This window comes from Kogia breviceps, chromosome 15, assembly GCF_026419965.1.
Source record: "Kogia breviceps isolate mKogBre1 chromosome 15, mKogBre1 haplotype 1, whole genome shotgun sequence".
Taxonomy (NCBI): domain Eukaryota; kingdom Metazoa; phylum Chordata; class Mammalia; order Artiodactyla; family Physeteridae; genus Kogia; species Kogia breviceps.
Genome location: NC_081324.1, coordinates 47858533 through 47878367, shown reverse-complemented (window position 1 = coordinate 47878367; position 19835 = coordinate 47858533). Strand labels below are relative to the sequence as shown.

Sequence of the window (19835 nt, the reverse complement as noted above, 5' to 3'; positions counted from 1 at the left end):
AAGAGGATTGAGTCATAATGACAAATAGAAAACAAAACTACTGTTAGCTTTATACAAAAGTACCCAATGTCTGGAGCCATTTTCCACTAGCCTGGCTTGGAAAGAAAGGCAGAACTTTCTAGGTTTAAAGAAATGTCCTAGCAACAACATTGCAATAATGTAATCATACTCATCATAAGTATTAATCTTCTCACACACTACAGGTAGCTGCTTAGGTAGCTTGGAGATTATAACACTTAAAAGAAGCAGCTTTTGAGAAAAAGAATAATATTTCCAGTTGAGATATGGAAGAATTTTTAAATAGACCTATAGTAACAGTCAAAAGTAAACAAAATTATTTTATGTCTAATTATACCTCAACAAGCTTGAAGTTGGCACTGTCCAGTAGAAATATAATGTCAGCCATATATAATTAAACATTTCTAGTAACTACAATAAAAAAAGTAAAAACCAACAGGTAAACTTAATTATAATACTGTATTTTATTGAATCCAATATATGTAAATACTATCACTGCAATAAGAAATCAATATAAAAAATTAGTAATGAAACACTTTACATTTTTTCTTACTAAGTGTTTAAATTTTGTAAGTATTGTACCCTTACAGTCTCTTTCCATTTGGAAGCTAAATCTTCATTGGAAATACAGTTGACCCTTGAACAGCACAGGTGTGAACTGCCCACGTCCACTTATACATGAATGTTTTTCAATAAAATCATACAGTACTACACGATCCTGGGTTGGTTGAATTTCCAGACGTGAAACCATGGATATGGAGGTCTAGCTATGGGACTTGAGCATCCATGGATTTTGGTGTCCACAGAGGGTCCTGGAACCAATTCCCGGCAGATACTGAGGGAGGACTGTACTTGACTGGTGTTCAGGTATCATAATACTTACATTCGAAAGAATAGATGCACAAACATACTTTAAAATTTTCCAATAACTGAATTAAGTTTTTATTTGAAACTAATTAAAATGAAATAAAATTGAAAAATCAATTTCTCAGTTTTACCAGCCCCATTTCAGGTACCCAGTAGCCAACATGTGGCTAAGTGGCTACTTATTAAATGATGCAGCTCTAAGAAGTTGCTAAATTTTTAAAAATTATTATGAGGTAATTTTATTGTTTCGATTAGCTAACATCGTGAATTTTTGAAAGTGACTACTGATATTCTTTTATGTAAAGATATTTGGGGTGGTAATACAAATGTTGTATGAGCTTTGACCTACCCTTTGCTGTAGAGGTCTGCTTCTCCATTTAAGATTAAGTATGCATATATTGCTAGAAATTTTCAGAACCCTGAGGAAACTTGGCCAGTGAGGCCCAGGGAGTCGCTTGGCAATGAGGTGCAGTGGGTGGAGAGGAAGATGAGGAGGTAAAGCAGGGTAGAAGGAGGGTGTTTTTCCACCAGGCTCAGAAATGTGAACAATATCTGTCAGGTAATATGACATCACCCCCTATTTTCTGATTATTAAAATAATGATTCTTTATTATAAAAAACCAACAGCATTCAAATAAGCCTGAAAAGACAATAAAGCCATCCATAATTCCACCACCCAGAGTTAACCCCTGGTAACAGTGAACATACTTCTTTTTAGTTTTTTGATTTATTCAATGACTGCTTTCTATAGCGGATTCTATAGTCCCTTTGGAGGTCCTATCCTGATGGCTAGTAGGGGGACTTTGCTCAATCATGAGTTATATCTCAGTCTTAAAAATACTTTCTGTTTCAATACTCAATCTTTTCTGAGTTTCAGCCTCTATCAAGGCTAGTTTAAATAGTTTCGTTTGGATGAGCTAGACTCTAGTTAAATGCTCAGGCTTCCAGATTTCTGCTCCTTTCCCCTCCCCTTTCCAAGGTCACAAGTGAGTGTATGAAGCAAGTCCTTGTACCCTTCTGGTAGTGACCCTGACCTCAGGGGCAGAGGGGCTGTTCTGATTTACTCCTTACCACTGACTGCAAGATGCCCCTGATTCATCTGGTTTCTTTGCTTTCTTTCTTTTTTTTTTTAAAACCTTACCTTCATTTACTCCTTTTTTTCTAAAAAAAAAATTATTGAAGTATAGTTGATTTACAATGTTAATTTCTGCTGTACAGCGAAGTGACTCTTATTCATATATATATTCTTTTTCATATTCTTTTCTATTGTTGTTTATCACAGAATATTGAATATAGTTCCTTGTGCTATACAGTATCCATCACACACACACACACACACACACACACACACACACCCTCAAGAGACAAAGAAGAAATTAAAACAAAAGTAACCTGCTAATTTCATTCAGGAAAGTCCTTGATAAAGCAATATATATATAAAATCTTAACTTTTGATTACATATCTTTTGAATTTTCTGTGTGGCTAACTAGGAAGTACAAATAAAGTACTTCTAATTTATGTTGAAACACATTGGGTATTTTGAGGAAATGCGCTTATGTAATTGTTTGAGTTGTGAGCTGAATTAGCAATTTTTTTCATGGAACACCATTTTTACTTGAAAGAACAACTGAAAGACAAACTCTGAGTAGTCAGACTTGCATTTTTGGTGGACATTTTCTCAAAAATGAATGAAGTGAGCCTGTCATTTCAAGGAAAACAATTGGAAGTATTTGTTGACAAGAACAAAATTTGAGCTTTCAACCCAAAAGTAGAAGTTTAGAAAATGTGTATCCACCACCATATGAAGTTGACAGCTTCCCAATACTTCAACATTTTTCTGATGAGATTTGTGATGATGGTGATTTAATGAAGTATATAAGCATTAGGAAAATCTACATAACTCAGTGAACTAATATTCTCCAAATGATCAATGCATAATGTTTAAAATCATGCATGAGTTAAAGATTCACTTGGAGTTCAAGATAAATGAATGAACTCTAATGTAGCAGTATGAATGTTCACTGATATGGTTTCAGATTCCAAGTTGTAACTAGCATTTAAGAAAGTATTAATTGTTGAGTTTTGGCATAGTATCAAAGAATACCACAATTATCTGAAAAGGCTATTAAAATACTTCTTCTGCCAGATACATATCTGTGTTAGGCTGGATTTGTTTTCCTATATTTTAACCCAAACAATAATACCACAACAGATTGGAAACAGATAGGAGAATCCAGCTGTCTTCCATTAAGCCAAACATTAAATAGATTTGCCAAAATAAAAATAATGCCACTCTTCTTATTCATTCTTTTGAAGTTGGAAAAGGATTTTTTCATAAAACTATGTAGCTGACAATGCGGTGGAGTTATTTTTATCTTAGGTGCATTAATAAATAAATATTTTAAAATTTTCTCAGTTTTAATTTCTAATATGGTATCTAAGCTTGGGCTACTATAACACATTATCAGAGTCTTAAACAATAGACATATATTTCCCACAGTTCTAGAGTCTGGAAGTCCAAGATCAAGGTGGCAGTGTCTGGTGAGAACTCTCTTCCTGGTTTGCAGATGGCCATCTTCTTGCTGTATACTTACAAGACAGAGAGAAAGTTCTCATGTCTTATTCCCTTTTTATAAGGGCGTTAATCTCATCATGAGAGCTCTACCCTCATGACCTAATCTAACCCTAATTACCTCTCAATGACTTTATTCCAAATGCCATCACATTGGAAATTAGGTGTTAGCATATGAATTTGGGGGGAACACAAGCATTCAGTCTATGGCATATGGTAACTGTCAATAGATATAACCCACATAAACAAATATCTATCAGGAGTTAAAATAGAAATGATTAGGGTCCCCAATAATTTTAAAGGATTGTGAAAGGGTTCGAGTTCACAAAGTAGTTCAAGAACCACTGCTCTCTCTTTGACCCTGAGTTTTTGTTCATAGCGATGCAATTCTGTGATCTGGTCATCAATATGGTTTCTTATATTTAGAGCTTGGTTGGGAGCTAAAAGAACTTCCAAAAGTCAATTCTTGTCTTGGTAAAGAGTAGATTTCAAGACTATTTCAAAAATTCTGCTTCAATAACCAAAAGCTGAATATTGCCTTTGTATTTCTCCTCCTCTTTGCATTTCTTCTTTCTGTGAGAACAGGTCTCATCCTAGATGAACAGCCCCAGCCCCTGAATGCGGACAGGTCCCAGACACAGAAATGCAAGGAAAAAGGATCGGACTCTTATTTCAAAAACATTACCCCAGAAATACACATTTGAAAACATACATACAGTATTTAACAAGTGAAACCCTGCTGTACAGACTCATTTATGATTTGCCCCTCTCCTTTGTCATGAGCATATTTTCATTCCATGAATATTCCTCAAAAGTGTGATTTGTGGAGCTTGCATAGTATTTTACTATAAGCCCAGTTCATTTGTTGTGTCTCCTGCCATCAGCAAGGTTTAGACAAGAGAATGGTGTTTATGTTCTAAGAAGGTAACTCTAATGACCATACTGAGAGACCCGGGGGAACCTGTCAGAAATCTATTGTCCTCACTTTCTCCCCAAGAGAGGAGTTATAAATTTAATCACACAGAGTGTCTCCTACAAAACCAAAATTTCTAAGAGAATAAAAAAGAAGGCTCCCTTCTAGTACAGCTCTTTTCCAAAATCACAATAGATATTCATCACCTCCCTCCTCAATTCCCCATTCTAAATCTCCTGATCCTCAGCCAGCACTTGTCCTTGTTTGGGTTACTTGTCTGGTGTCACCACCCAGATTGGCATCCTTCCGGGATGTGAGACATTTAGTTGCTTTTTGCTCAGAGGACTGTGATTGCTGCCATTGCTTTTCTGTTCTCCCTGGGTGTGAAAGCACTAAGAGACCTTCCAAGAGTCCATTGGGTTCTAGACTTCCTCCTTCCTGTCCCTATTGGGCAGTAGCATCTCTAGTTTCTTATGGAATCAGAGTCAAATCCCCTCGCCAGTAAAGGGACTCTTTTCTTTGCTTTTCCCCCCGTGCCCCCCTCCTCCACCCCCAGTGGCAGAGGAGTCCAAAGTATTCAGAAACTTAACGGGACTTTATAATTTCTCCTTGCTGAAAATTTCCTCTCCGGGAACCAGTAAATCAAACCCAGCGGTCTAAGTTTCCAGGAATGGGAAGCACAAATTCTGCAAGTCATTCGCTGTGAGTAATGAAGAAAGAAACAGCCTCGTATTCCAATTATTGGGACACAGCTCTATCTTTCAGTATATATGCTGTATCCTGAAGGACGAGGACCCTACTTAGACAGGTGTATTTCGCAAGCCGGTGCCTTAGCTGAGTCTCTAACAGGCCATTCCATCTTTTGTTGGCTACTTCTGGGGAAAGCAATACACGGTCAGTCTAGTGGATTCCATGGTTGTGTACCCACCGTCATACTTCATTTGCCAAAAACGGAATCTCTTGATTGGAGGCAGGCAGTGTTGGGTGGGACACCTGTTGGTAGATCAGTCTTTCTGAGCGTCCTGACACGAAGGGCAAACCTACATTTGGAACAGATATAGATTCCAGTAGGACAACAAACTGCTGCTCCCTCCAGAGTGGAACAGGTCCAATGGAATCAGTGGATGGCAAGTAGCTGCCTAGTCTTTGCTGCAAGCAGAGAGGGCCTTCAGCAGTGGAAGGAGCTCGATCTGTGTTGGTGACAGGGAGTCACGCTATGGAACCCATGCAATGCCTCCATCCCTGCTCTCACGGTCCCTCTGCGTGTGCACCCGCTGTACCAACACCGAGGAGGCAAAGCTGAGAGGCAAACTCATAGCCCTTCTGCCGACGTGATTGTTGAGTGATTCCCTTGGGATGGATGATCCTTAGACACAAAGATCTTCATGCACTGTTTGTGCCTTTCTCATATGTCCACATGTCTTCTCTGTAGGTCTCATTTTCCTCATTCTTTCAACCTCATTTTTTTTTTTTTTTTCCTTTTGCGGTACGCGGGCCTCTCACTGTTGTGGCCTCTCCCGTTGCGGGGCACAGGCTTCGGACGCGCAGGCTCAGCGGCCATGGCTCACCGGCCCAGCTGCTCCGTGGCACGTGGGATCTTCCCGGACCGGGGCACGAACCCGTGTCCCCTGCATCGGCAGGCGGACTACCAACCACTGCGCCACCAGGGAAGCCCTCAACCTCATTTTTTTTTCAGGCCTTTTCTTGAACAGAGCGGAGCTATTGATACTACTGGTCTCCACCTAGAGACCCTTGCATGTCTACCTCTCAGGCTCCTCCTTCCATGCAAAGTGGTTGACCAAATATATTTTCTTATCGCTTTCTCATCAGCAGGAGATTACTTTTGCCACTGTCCTTAAGAACCACCCCGAGGGGCTATAATGGGGCTGCTGTCTATTTTTGTGAAAACAACATATCACATTAAGCCAGCTGTGAACCAGGCCCAGGTTATTTCTTCCATCAGTTGGTCACCTTCAGACCATAGGTGTGAGTTGATGGAGAAACATCCATGCAGTAGAGGCAGGTGGCATGGGAATATAAGCCGCTTATTTACCACCTATTTATGTGTTTTGCTCACACCTTCTAGAACTGCCAGGCCTGATTATAAATAAAACATTTCTGCTGTATATTGGATCGCTGCTGCGCATATCTGACCATATAACTTTGTGGATCTGATAACACTCCATTCTTAATAGGAAGCTCCAGTTACTGGAGTTCCATAGGTATCCCATGGTCAGGTACTTTTTCTTAGGTGCCAACAACTATTTTCCAAAAGGAGAGTAGTCTTAAACTGCTGAAGGCATGGATTTGCTCCAGAACCCAAGAGGCATGTGTTGCAGCTCTTCTGTTGTGACTTGCCAGAAATTCTCTATAGCATCGTTATCCATCGTAGGCACATCTGGTACTATCAGACATGCTGGATCATGTTGCCAAGTGACAGAGAAGCTTTCACCCTAGCCTGGGCTTGCTTCCGGGTCCTCTCTTGGTCTGAGCCGCCCCTGAACTGGCAGTCCCCTGAGTGTCTCCCAACATGGATCAGCAGTATCCCCAAGTACAGTATTTGCTGCCTCTAAAATCCAAGGAGGTACACCATGAACTCAGCCTTCTTCTTAGTGGTGGGAGATGCAAGGTACAACAACTTGTCATTTCCATAGAGGCAACGCCCCACATCTCCCATACCTCCAAAACCTTTACTAATGTGGGAGACTCTTAACATTTCAAGGGTTTTACCTCCCACTCTGTTGCACACATGTATCTTTCTAGGACATCTGGGGAACTTGCCATTTCCTGTTCTACAGGGCAAATTAACCTGATGTTATCAGTAGAGTGAGCCAATGTGATGATTTGCAGAATGTCAAGGTAATCAAGGTGTCTGTGGAGCACGCTCCAACAAAAGACAACAGAATTAACATAGCCTTGGAGCAAGAAGGTGAAAATTCTCTCTTCTGTGTGAAGGTGATCTGTGTTTGATCTTTTCTATTGAAAGAGAAGAACGCTTTCCCTAGATCAAAATCCACAAAGCAGATGTCAGAGGTGGTGCTGATCTGATGCAGCAAAGACACCATGTCTGGCCAGCTATCCTTTGGTTTAGATGACAGTAGCCCTTGAATAGGGAGGTGATGGAGAGTATCGCCCTTGCATCTTTTAAGTCTTTGAGGACTTAAAATCTGAAAGTACTCCTGGGATGTGGTGTTTCTGATTTAGCATCTTGGCCAGGGGTGGAAGCAGTTTTAGGGGATTCCACTCATCTTTTCCTATCATAATGGCCAGGACCACACAGCTAAGGGGCCCAATGTGAGAATTATGCCACTTCTAAGTATATCTATCCCAATTACAAACTCAGAGACAGAGAAAACAAACACAGGGTAGATCTGTGAACCCATTGGACTCACTGAAAAATAGATACAGGTTGAAATTCCATTTATCACTAGGTTTCCATAAGCCTCTGCTCTAACTGGAGGATTGTGATGGTATTTTGCGTCCTTAGGTATCAATGTTATTTCAGACCCTATATCTTACAGACCTGGAAAAGTCTGGGTATCTTCCCAAAGCGTAGTTATCATAACAAATAGTGGCAAGTCCCTTTTTGAAAAGACTGGGGGAATTTTTACCATGTCCTCTTGTCATAGTTTTGCAAGGCCTTTTCTCAAGGGGATAAGATCTTCGTTTCAACCAAGAAGCCCTGTCTGTAGACCAGCATGGGTCCGGAAACTGCACAAACATCCATGCTTTTTCACTGAAGCAGAGGATTTCACCATCTGCTCTCTCCTCTCAAGTGTTTTGATTACATAAATTGAGCAACGTCATGATCAGCTGGCCATCTATCTTGCCTCCAGATTCAAATGATCTATTAACCATTGCCACAGATCACTGCAGATCCAGCCCCCTGATTACCACCCCAGTCTTCTCACCCATTATGGGAACCACATCTACCTCGTCTCAGAAAGCCCAGTGTACACCTGGCTTCTACCATAGCTTCTCAAAAATGAGCTTGTACTCACTAGTGCATTCTGTATTGCCTTAGAGAAAGGAGTGTTTTGTGATCTGTCCTGGTTATCATGGTCCAGTGGTGAGTTCCACGGTTTTACACATGAAGTCCACTTTGACAATTTCCCATCCGGAGGCGTCTGATCCCTTCCTTGGTACTGTGCCCAAAGTTCTGGCATCTCCATTTATTTTCTGAAGGCCATAATCATACCCAACATTCAAGGAACCGTACCAACCAACTATTAGGATTAGCTCTAGGAATCTTTGCAAGAACAACATGGGTAGTTCCACCATGTCCATAAATTGTGCCCTTTCCAACTTTGTATTTCATCTTGTCCCCACCTAACCAACACCCTCAAATTTCACTCTCACATGTATTCCTCTGATTCCTGCTAATTGATATTGGTGATGCTTTCTGCATGCAAACTGTTTTATACCAGAATGTCCCCTGTTGGACTGTGCTGATCTTAGTATCAGCCTGGAGGTAGTGAGGGGGCTAATGGAAGATCTTGAGGAAAATAAGCATCATCTCATCCCTGCCTTCAGTGTGTTTTTGTGTGACCTTCATGGAAGGTGAAGTTGTTGTCAGGCAAGGGGAAGGGGGTTGCTCCCGCTTGGCTGGATGTTCAAGACTCTTCTATCTAAAGAACTCCCATCCCAGATCTTAGTGTTCAACTCAGCCACCATCACAGTTTGGTCCTGGGCCTGATTTCGCAGCAGAATCTGCCCTGATGCTTCAGGAGTTGAAAGTCTTCTTCAAAGCTGTCATAGGCTCTCTGGCTTTGAAAGAATACCCTGAGTTGGCAGTATTCCCCCCTGGGCCTATATCATCCTTCTTCAAGGTTTCAAACGCTGTTAGAAGAAGCCAGCCTACTCCACAGCCCTTATAATTATCATGGTCCAGACACTGCATATTTCAATGACTCACCTTCCATGTAAACCTCATCTAACCACTCACTAACCATGGGTAAAAGCCTTAGTAACTGTGATGCCCCTGCTTGTTAGGGATTACCATCACCTCACTCGTGGCTCCCACTGTTGTAGCCCAGTACACTGAGCGAGCGTTCTGAATATTCACGTCCACTTGGAACCTTGGAAGGTAACCGTATTTGGAAATAGGGTCTTTGCAGATGAAATTAGTTGTCAAGATGAAGTCATAGTGCATTAGGGTGAGCCCTAAATTCAGTGAGTGGTGTCCTTACAAGAAGGCCACCTGAAGAGACCCACAAGGACCCCGGGAAGAATGCCATTTGATGATGGAGACTGAGACTGGAGGGATGAAACTACAAGATGAGAAAAGCCAAGGTTTGCTGGCAATCACCAGAAGCTAGGAGAAAGGCATGGGACAGATCCTCCCTCAGAGTCTCCATAAGGAGCCAACCAAGCAGAAAGCTTGATTTCAGACTTCTGTCCTCCTGAACCCTGAGAAGCTAAATCTCTGTCGTTTTAAGGCACCCAGTTTTAGGTACTTTGTTATAGCAGCTGTAGGAAACTACTACACCCCGGTTCCCAAGAAGGCAGCACCTGAGGCAGAGGTCTTACATGCTCGTCCTGAATCAGTACAATCAGTACAGCCCCAGGGAGCTGAAGTGAGGGTCAGTGGAGTGAATCAGGGATGGGAGGATGGCCACGGTGTGGATGTGATGTCTAGCTGGCTGCCAGTAGAACCACTGGGGAAGAAAAAGTCTCTGTACTGTCTGTTGAGGAAATAAAGGGAGAGTAATATGTCCACTTGCTTCCACTTCCCATTGATCAAAAGCTCTCCCCATCAGGTATTAACTCTCCTCTACCTACGGGTTGCATGTGCATTGGCACCAGACGCTCAGAAAGGCCGTAAGATGGGGAACAGTGTGCTTATCTGAGGAGATCGAGGCTCAGCCCAGTCAGGATGTAGAGGTAATGGAAAGAAAGGGGCTGAAGATGGCAGGTGTGACAGGTTTTTCTTATTTGTTTCTACATTGTGGTTAGAAAGCCCACTATTTTAAACGATTATCTTATTAAAAGGAATCAACACTTGAAAGTCTGAAATTCAATTACATGTACATTTATTGAGTGAGACATGGTTTCTGCCCTCAGGTAACTTAGAATCTAACAGAAAAGTTAAGACACATTTTCATATTGTCATAATACAAGTCATAATGCTGTAAGGGAAGGAGGCAGTGCAATGCCAACATAGGGGTAAGTGTGCAAGATTCATTCTTGCATTCATTTCTTCAACAAATATTTAGCGAGTGCCTTCTGTGGGATTACAGGAATTCAGTGTACTGGGGGAGCCAGACACATACAGAAATAATTAGAATTCTAGAAGTGCAAAGATAGAGATACGCAAGGGTCTAATGGGATAATAACAGTAGTTATAATTCATTGAGCACTTATTAAACAGTTTACACAAGTTTCCCACTTATTTCTCACAACAACCTTACAAGGTTGGCATTGCTATCCTCAGTTTTGATATGAGAAAACTAGCATTCAGAGAAGTTAAATAAATTGGAGAAGTCCCAAAGTTTGAACGTTGAAGACATGGGATTCAAACCCAGTTCTTATGTATGACAAGGCCCAGCTCTCAACCACCATAGGATTTTGCTTCCCAGTAACACAGGAGCAGGGCATCTCATGCGAGCCAAGGCAGAGGCAAGGGATGCCTGTCCGAGCTGAGGTTAGGGATTAGGAGGCCTTAGGAGGTGAATGGAGGGTAGATGATGCTCCAGCAGAGGGGACAGGATGAGCAAAGGAAGGTGACAGGAACCACCCACTGTCCAGGGATCACGGCCATTCTAGGTCATTGGAGAGGAAGCAGGGAGGTAGGAACTGGCAGAAAATGTTGTTGGAGAAGAATTAGGATCATGGAGGACACTGTGCATGTGTTAGGAGACAAAATTGGGTGATTGGCACTACTAAGGAGCTTTAAGTGGAGAAATGCCAGGCTTGGGTGTACATCTTAGAGTGAATATGGCAGTACGGAGGATGGCGTTGAGCTTAAGGGTGGGAGTGCAGTGTTGCAGGCCAGACAGGGTGAGGGTTTGAACTAGGAAAGTAGCAGAATGGATGGGAGGAGAGGAGAAGCTCGAGGAAGATGTAGGTGGTGAAGTTAGGGGGCTTGCCTCTGGCTATGGGGGGTCAGCGCAAGGAGAGGTCTGGCTTGACTCCTTGGCTCCTGTCATGGGAGACAGAGGAGATGAATGGTGATGGCATCAAATAAGGAAAAAACAGGTTTGGGGGTTAGATGATGAGTTCAGCTTCCGTCATGTGGATCTGGGAGCGCCCATGGGCCATCTAGGTGAAGAGGTCCAGCAGGAAGTTGGAAATCTGAGTCAAGGTCCACTACAGACATGTGGGCTAGAGACAGGGATTTGGGAGCCATCAGTCTATGGGTGGAGTTACAGCAAGGGGAACAGAAGAGATTCCCCAGGCAGAGTGGGTGAAGCAGCGGAGTGAGGGATGGTGATGGCGGGGGGGGGGAGGGAGGGAGGGAGGGGGTTAGAATGGGGGGATGGGAAGCAGCATCATGTTGGAGGGGGCCTGTGAGGAGGCCATTTAAGAGAGAGAAAAATGGACACTACAGGCGGTGCAAATAGTGGGAACAAAATAGGAAGAAGAGCAAAGATATTTTCAGGGAATGTGATAGTTCAATTTGGCTGGATAATAATGGGTCTGATGCCATCATCAGGTAATACTGGATAAAAGTTATGTTGCTGAGGGTCTGAAAGCCAGGCAATGAGAAGCTGGGAGCAGAATGATGCTGTAGGAAGTTTATTTTCGAAGTGTGCAGAGTGGATAAAGGGGAGAAGTTACATGTACAAGGGAACATTATTCAGTTTTAAAAGGAGGGCAATTCTGACATGTCTCCGGCATGGGTGAACCTTAAGGACATTTTGCTGAGTGAAAGAAACCAGTCACAAAAGGTCAGAAACTGTATGATTCCACTTATATGGTGTACCTAGAGTAGTCCAATTCATAGAGATGCAAAGTAGAATGCGGTTACTGGGGGCTGGAGGAAGAGGAGAGGGAGTTATTTAAATAATCACGGGTATGACACTTCAGTTTTGAGGATGAAGAGAATTCTGGAGATGGGTGGTGGTGACGGTTGCATAATGAATTAAAAATGGTTAAGACGGTAAATTTTCAGTTATGTGTATTTAACCACAATCAAAAGTTTAAAAAGGAAAAAAGAGAAAAGAAAAGGGAAGAGTGGTGAGGGGTAGGGCATTTTCCAGAGGCGATTTCTAATAGTCCAGGCGAATGCTAGTGTAGCTAGAATTGGGTAGGGAACAGTAGAACTGAACTCATAGTGGAAACATTAAAAATGCTGTGATTGTATGTCAGAAGCGCTCAGATGTTGACAATGTTATGTGGTTCAACCTCATAGAAAGGAAAGGAGAGACAAATTCTTTCATGAAGACCAAGAAATGTACATTCTTATGATTTAAGTTAATTGCAAAATATTTCCTGGGGCACTTGCTTTCAAACTAATAACCCAAATAGCAAATATTTTCCATTTTCAATCATCTTAGTTCAATTTGAAAAAGGTTTTTTATTTTTTATTGGGGAAACTCATCCTGTCTTCACTTGGTTTAGTGTGAAGTTGAGTTGCCAGAATTACCCTCAGTACACATTTGTCTTTTGTGTTTCAAACGGGGAAGGTTTCCATCTCCCCATTTCATCCTGAAAGCTTTCAAAAGGCCTGGGCAGTGCCCAGCGCTGTACCCATAACTCACTTCATTTCAGCTCTAGTTCTTGCAGTTGGCAGCCTCAGGTGCCAAGTTGCTGCTTCAGCACTGGTCAAAATCCCATGCCGCGCTTTGGTACCAACACCTGCTGATGCATCTCTCAGTTGAGAGTTTTTAACTTTTCAACAGAGCAATGGAATGAAAGGAGTAGGCTTTATTATTGCTTACAATCGAGCAGGATTTTTAAAAAAATCACACACATGTAAGTAGTGCTCAAACTTTGCCGTATGTAAGACTCATCCCAGGAGATTTTTTAAAAAAAATTCCCAAGTGGGTTTCAAGAGATTCTGATTCAGTGCATCCTGGGTGGGCTACAGAAATCTGTTTCTAACAAAAATTTGGTCCAGGTGGTCCATACATTATTTTTTTTAAGAACTGATAAATTAAATCAGGATTTATTTTTTCCTGAGGATAATTACAGTCACCCTAGTAATATTCTCATTTTAATTCTGTAATTACTCTAGCGTGCCAAGTACATTTCAATTCAAAAATATTTCTGAAGAACATTTTTCTAAGCCTTGGATATATTTTGAGGAAATGAATGGATAAAATGAAGTGCTATATAGGTTACCACAGTTTTTTTTTTTTTGCTCTTTGGGAACAAAAGTTGTGGCTATTGATTTTCATGGCTGTGTTTCTGTTTTCTCCAGCTGTCCAAGAGTTGAAGTGGGAGAAAGAGAGGTTAGAGCACTGAGAAACAGAGCTGGTGGAAATGCTAACATCACCCAGGATAATTGCAGGAAGGGGGTGGAGAGGAGTGTTACGAGCCAGATAGGGAAACCTCAGAGAAATCTGGGAAACAGGCAATTTTCAGAGTTGAGGAAGAGTAGGTACATCTTCAAAACTGGAGGAGTTTTTGCAGGAAGGTTATCAAATAAGAGTCTGGATACAGACTCTGGTGTCAACCAGAGTCTGGTGTGAACTGGTGTGAACCAGTTTTCATCCCTAGATGCCAAGGTTCTGAGGGCATGGGAGAATGACCCATCTCTGCTGAAGGGGATGGGAAGGACTGTTATTTCCAGGGGTACCCAGTGGCTAAGACAGAAGGATGCCAAAGAAAGGTACTGGATTTCTCCCAACATCTCTTTTGTTGTTCAAAAGAGATTTCTTTAAACGATGAAATATTGTTTGGCCGTCACACTGGGTAGAAGACCAAAGGACAAGCAGCATTTCGAGTGAGGATAAGGAAACCCAAAATGTGATGACCTCATGGATTGCACAACACAAATATAGACAAAGAAAATATTCAGAAATCGCTTTTCCTTTGGAAGCTTGGTGGATGGAAGAACATACTCTTCAGAGCAGGGGTTGAAAAGTGGGACACTTAGGAGTCAGCCAGGCAAGGTAAATGAGTGATGATGGCTAGGTGGAGAGCATGAACAAGAGAGATCTCTGGCCTCATCTGAAGGGGCTGACCTTGATTCTGCATGTTTTCAGGCAGACAGGTAGGATGCAGGGTAACAGAAATTCCCTATCACTGACCAAAGAGTCCCAATTTAAAATGTTGCCAACTAATCCAAATATTAAATAAAATGCATTGTAGGTCAAACCAAACGTATCTGTGGCCAGATCTGGCCTGTAGGCGGTTAGTGTGTTCTTAGCTTTGGAGCCAGAGAGACCTTGGTGGGAAGCTGGCTCTGGAGCTAGTCATTAAACCTTTCTGACCCTCAGTTTTCTCATTTATAGAATGATGGGTGGAATAATATGTAACTTTCATATTTTGGGGAATGTATGGAACATACTCTTCGTGTCAAGTGAGTGTATGTTTTTTTCCAGTGTCTGCTACCCAGTAAGTGCTCAGTAAATGGCTCTTATATTGACCAGAATTATGCATTTTTTTCAACATTTCCTCTGAAAACTTCATAAACAAATATGTCACCTTAGAAATGTATCAATACAAGATTGCTGTGTCCACAGCTATACTTTAGGTTAAGGTGTGACTGCTAGTATAGAAAAGGCATGTGGCTTGGTTCACCTCCCCCAGTTGCCCTGTTCTGGAGCCTCCTCTTTAGATCCACTGGGCCTATAGATGCCTGAAAGTCATAGGCAAAAATACACACATTACACACTAAGAGAAACAGTAGGGGAACCTTTACACAACATCACGAAAACATTTATTAAAGGAACTCTTTCCATGCAATGCTTTGCTAGAAACTGTGCAAAGTGAAATAAACAACACTCTTGGAAGACCTAAGACACATTCCAATGACAACAGAGATTTTGTATGCATATAAAGAGGGATATAGCAAATGAACAAATAAATTAATGAAGAAAAAAAAAAGTAAGGGAAGGAATGCCTGCATTCATTGGCAGGAGAAGAAGAATCGGATGCATGTCATATCAGGAGGAGATCTTTCTGCCTTTTTCCATTGATGAGAGAGCTCACGAAGAGATAAGATTTGAAAATTGACTAGTCTAAAAAGATTCCTTGGTGAGTTAACATGAAATGAATGCACAGAGAGAAAGTATTTCAATAGAGGGTAAGACTTGAGCAGAGGCTTAGAGATGAGAAAAAATGATCGCTTAAGTGGATTTGAAGAAATTCCCCTGGAAGAATAAGATCCTGGTGAAAAACCAAGACAGGAGGGACTAGGCAATCCTGAGAATTAAATGATGCAGGGCAATACTCTTTTGTTGGACTCAGAGTTGGCCTTCCTCAGGTAGAGTGTCCGCAGGCCTAGGAAAAGTCTGCCTTCTCTAGCTGAGCACTTATTTAATTTGACTTTTTTCATGGTGGTTTTCAGCTGGTTTAAGTCAAGCTGCTTCTCTATTCTTTTCTACAGTCTTCCTGAGTTAGTTTAGAGTTATCTAACTACTAAACTAGTACTGGGGTTGGGAACTCAGGCAATTGCTTAGTTTCTAACAGTAGTCATGGAGCTTTCCATTTGGCTGACTTGCTGAGTCACGAGCATCTTCAAAAAAATGGCCATCAAGTGCTGACGTGCGGAAAACTGGCCGAACTCCCTTGCTCTTGAACTATATCCCCCGTGACCTTGCCCACTGCTGTATCTGTCTGGACTTTCTTGTCCAAATGACATTTTGTTTCTGTTAGACTAAATTTGTTCCAAGGACTTTTTTTCTCTTTTTGAAAACTTTGTGTCTCATGATCAACTAGGAAAACAAAAAAAGGAGGAGGGAGAAGAAGCCTAATTTTTTAAATAAAATCTTTGAATTTGCCAGTTTAACTCAACAGGAATAAAGAAATAAGCTGATTTGAAATGTCAAAAAAGTTTTCAGGTGCCAATATATATTTCTTGCCTTTGGCTGTTCTGAATATAGGTAAGAGAAACCAAAAGTAAGTAGTTAAGTTTATACTATTCTAAGAATTGTTTGAGGCTTTCCTGGTGTTTCAGTAGTTAAGAATCTGCCTGCCAATGCAGGGGACACGGGTTCGATCCCGGGTCCAGGAAGATCCCACATGCCGCAGAGCAACTAAGCCCATGCACCACAACTACTGAGCCTGCGCTCTAGAGCCCGTGAGCCACAACTACTGAGCCCACATGCCACAACTACTGAAGCCTGCGCGCCTAGAGCCCGTGCTCCACAACGAGAAGCCATGACAATGAGAAGCCTGCGCACTGCAACGAAGAGTAGCCCCCGCTCGCCACAACTAGAGAAAGCCCGCGCGCAGCAACGAAGACCCAACACAGCCAAAAGTAAAAACAAATAAACAAATTAATTTAAAAAAGAAAGAAGAGTGTTTGGTAGCGGTATTTGCTGCTTGGGTTCATTCTGCCTCCCCACCTAATTACCAGCTATGCCTCTTTAGCTGGTAATTTAACTAAAGCACACCCTGCTTTAGTTTCCTTTATTATACATGGGAAATGGGGGTGCATATAACAACACCTAACTTAGATTGACTATGGAGATTCAATAAATTAATGCATGAAAAGCACTTAAGTACTGAATAACTGTTAGCTATGATTATGAATATTACTATAATGATTATGATTAAGATTGAGACAGTATGACCCTAATGGTAGAACTAAATTACGTTAGCCCTGGTCTAAGGTCCTCAGGTGGTTGAGTTACTATTAAACACCTTGGTCAACCATTCTTCAAATATCAGGACACACGGGGGATGTTAGCCCCGGGCAAAGTTTCTGCTTCACCATATTCCACAAAGGCCTAGAGTTTTAAAGACGCCCCAAGGGGCCAAATGAGACTTCAGAGTAGGGAGATGTTTATTGCAGCCCCAGCTTACTAATTCCAATTTATACTAATGCAGCAAGTGATGTTTTCAAAGAGAGCTTTAATATTCAAAGATTCTCTGTATCTGCTTATATATTCCCTTCAGCTAAGTACTAATATACAGTGTTTAGGAGATAACACCTTTTTGAAGAGTAATTATTCATGAAAAAAGTGTAATTAACAGGCTTTTTTCCTCTTTGTCATTATAAATGGTGTCCAAGTAGTTCTTGAATTGCTAGATAATATTTATAGACCTTGAAGTTAGAGAATTTAGCAAGTGGACCCATGTTCCCATCGACGATGGATATTTCCAAATACATGTGAAAATCAGAAAGTTGGGTGTCCTGTGCAAAAACGCCTCCGTTGAAGTTTATGGCAGTTTCTGGACACAATCACATCGATAATGCATAGCCGTGGGTCGTTTACCAGGTTAAATAACTGTGGTTTGGGGCTTAATTGCCAACTTGTTACCCTAATAGTAATTCCAGACAGGAGAATAACAGAGTGAAGGGGGCCTGCGTTACTGCTGTCTATAAAAATAAATAAGATCCTTAGGGCTTAATTAGAGGACTAACAATTACACCTAAAGCATGCTAATGTGAAAATGGGAACACTGGACATCTGGAAGATGAGTCCAGATTTGGTCACTTGCCTTTAGGAAACTAAATCCAAGAAATGGTGAGTGTCCAATGGAACAGTGATGCTCACACTTGGCATTTATACTCAGGCAGAAATGACAAAGGTGAACGTGAGCTGGTCTAAGAAATAGAGTAATTCAGGGGAGGTAAATGGGAAATGTATTTAAAATCCCCAGGAATCCAGGATGATGATGGCTTCTTTGGTCCTAATGTGAAAAGACATCATTTAAAAGGGAGAGCAGGGACATTAAAAATGTTCTTCCTACCTAAAAACACATATGGCCCCTGGAAATCAACCACACAGGATGCCAGCTGGCATCAGAGAGTCCACCGAGGAAAAGAATGACAGAAGGGCTCCGTATGGTTACACAGGGTCTGCGGAAAGGGTCGGGAAAGGAGCTTTTACAGCGTGAGATATAGAACGGCTTTGATAGAGAGCACTGTGTATCTTCCTCTCACCCTTCTTCTCACCACCAATGCCAAATAATCGTATATATACATATATATGATTGGTTTTATATATATACATATATATATATTCCATCCTCTTAAGTGCATTAGAAATGTTAATAAGAGAGGATGCTTGTTTCCATTTTTTTCCCCAAAGTTATGAAAAGAAAGGTTTTTTGTTTGTTCTTTATATGGTTTTAGGAATAACTTTGATAAAACTTCCCCTATCCTTTATAGCAGATCCCATCGAAAATTAGTTTTGTGTAGTTTAGGAATAAAATGTCAGGCTCCTTGGCATATTTTCTATTCTTTCTCTCTTTTTCTCCATAAAAAGATAAGTTCAATGTTTCTAACTGACTAGGAATCCACTCTATACGGTATAGCAAAATCTAAATTATACAATTTAGATTACTCTAGAGTGAAACTACTTAAAAACGGAGAGCACAGCTTAAGTGTATGGTTTAGAGGCAAGAGTGAATGGAGTGGAAAAGTAGTGAAAGTTTGGTTTAGAAGGTTTAATACTTATGATCTGGAGGCCTGCTGCAGTTCCCCTCTCCTGGGGAGACAGATGGGATGCAGCAGGTGGGTGTAAAGAATGAAGCAATTCATGAAAACTCAGCCATGAAACGGGAAGTCAAAATGAAATAAGCACAATTGTAACTATCTTGGTCTGTTAATATTCCTATATTAATACCTACTTTTCTTTGAGAGGCGTTGCTGAATATTTACTGACAAGAAAAAAATGATAGGACCTCCCTGGTGGCACAGTGGTTGAGAATATGCCTGCCAATGCAGGGGACACGGGTTTGAGCCCTGGTCCAGGAAGATCCCACATGCCGTGGAGCAGCTAAGCCCACGTGCCGCAGCTCCTGAGCCCACACGCTCTAGTGCCTGCATGCCACAACTACTGCGCCCGCGTGCTGCAACTACTGAAGCCCGTGCACCTGGAGCCCGTGTTCCGCAACAAGAGAAGCCACCGTAATGAGAAGCCCGTGCACTGCAACAAAGAGTAGCCCCCACTCGCCGGAACTGGAGAAAGCCCAGGCACAGCAAAAAAAACAAAACAAAACAGAACACAAAAAACCGATACTTTGAGAAGAGGAACATATTCAAGAAAAGTGTTTAAACAGGGTTTGAATATGTGGTTTGCTTAACTCAGAGTAACCGTCGACCAATTAAAATAAATTTCCCATCCAAACGCGTCTACAGATTTAGGGCTCCTTGGAAAAAATTTCCAAAATGCATTACAACTTTCCATAGGGGTGACACATGGTCCTATTTTCCAAAGACTTTGATTGACTGCTTGAATACAATAGTATTTGATTCTGTTAGTATAGAATATTTAAACTTGAAAAGAAAATACCTTATTTTGTTTATGCATAAGCCTATTAAAAAAACGTTTCTAGGGGCTCTATGTTTATTCTCTAGAATGTAACCTATCTTTGAAGTGGTATATTAGTTTTTAAAAAGT

At 41.4% G+C, this 19835-nt stretch overlaps 1 protein-coding gene across 1 annotated transcript in view; it reads right to left on the bottom strand.

Annotated features, from left to right (window-relative positions):
- The window catches only part of AQP4 (aquaporin 4), a 72349-nt gene that overhangs the window by 29940 nt on the left and 22574 nt on the right, over positions 1-19835 (bottom strand). The gene's annotated exons all lie outside the window — the stretch shown is intronic.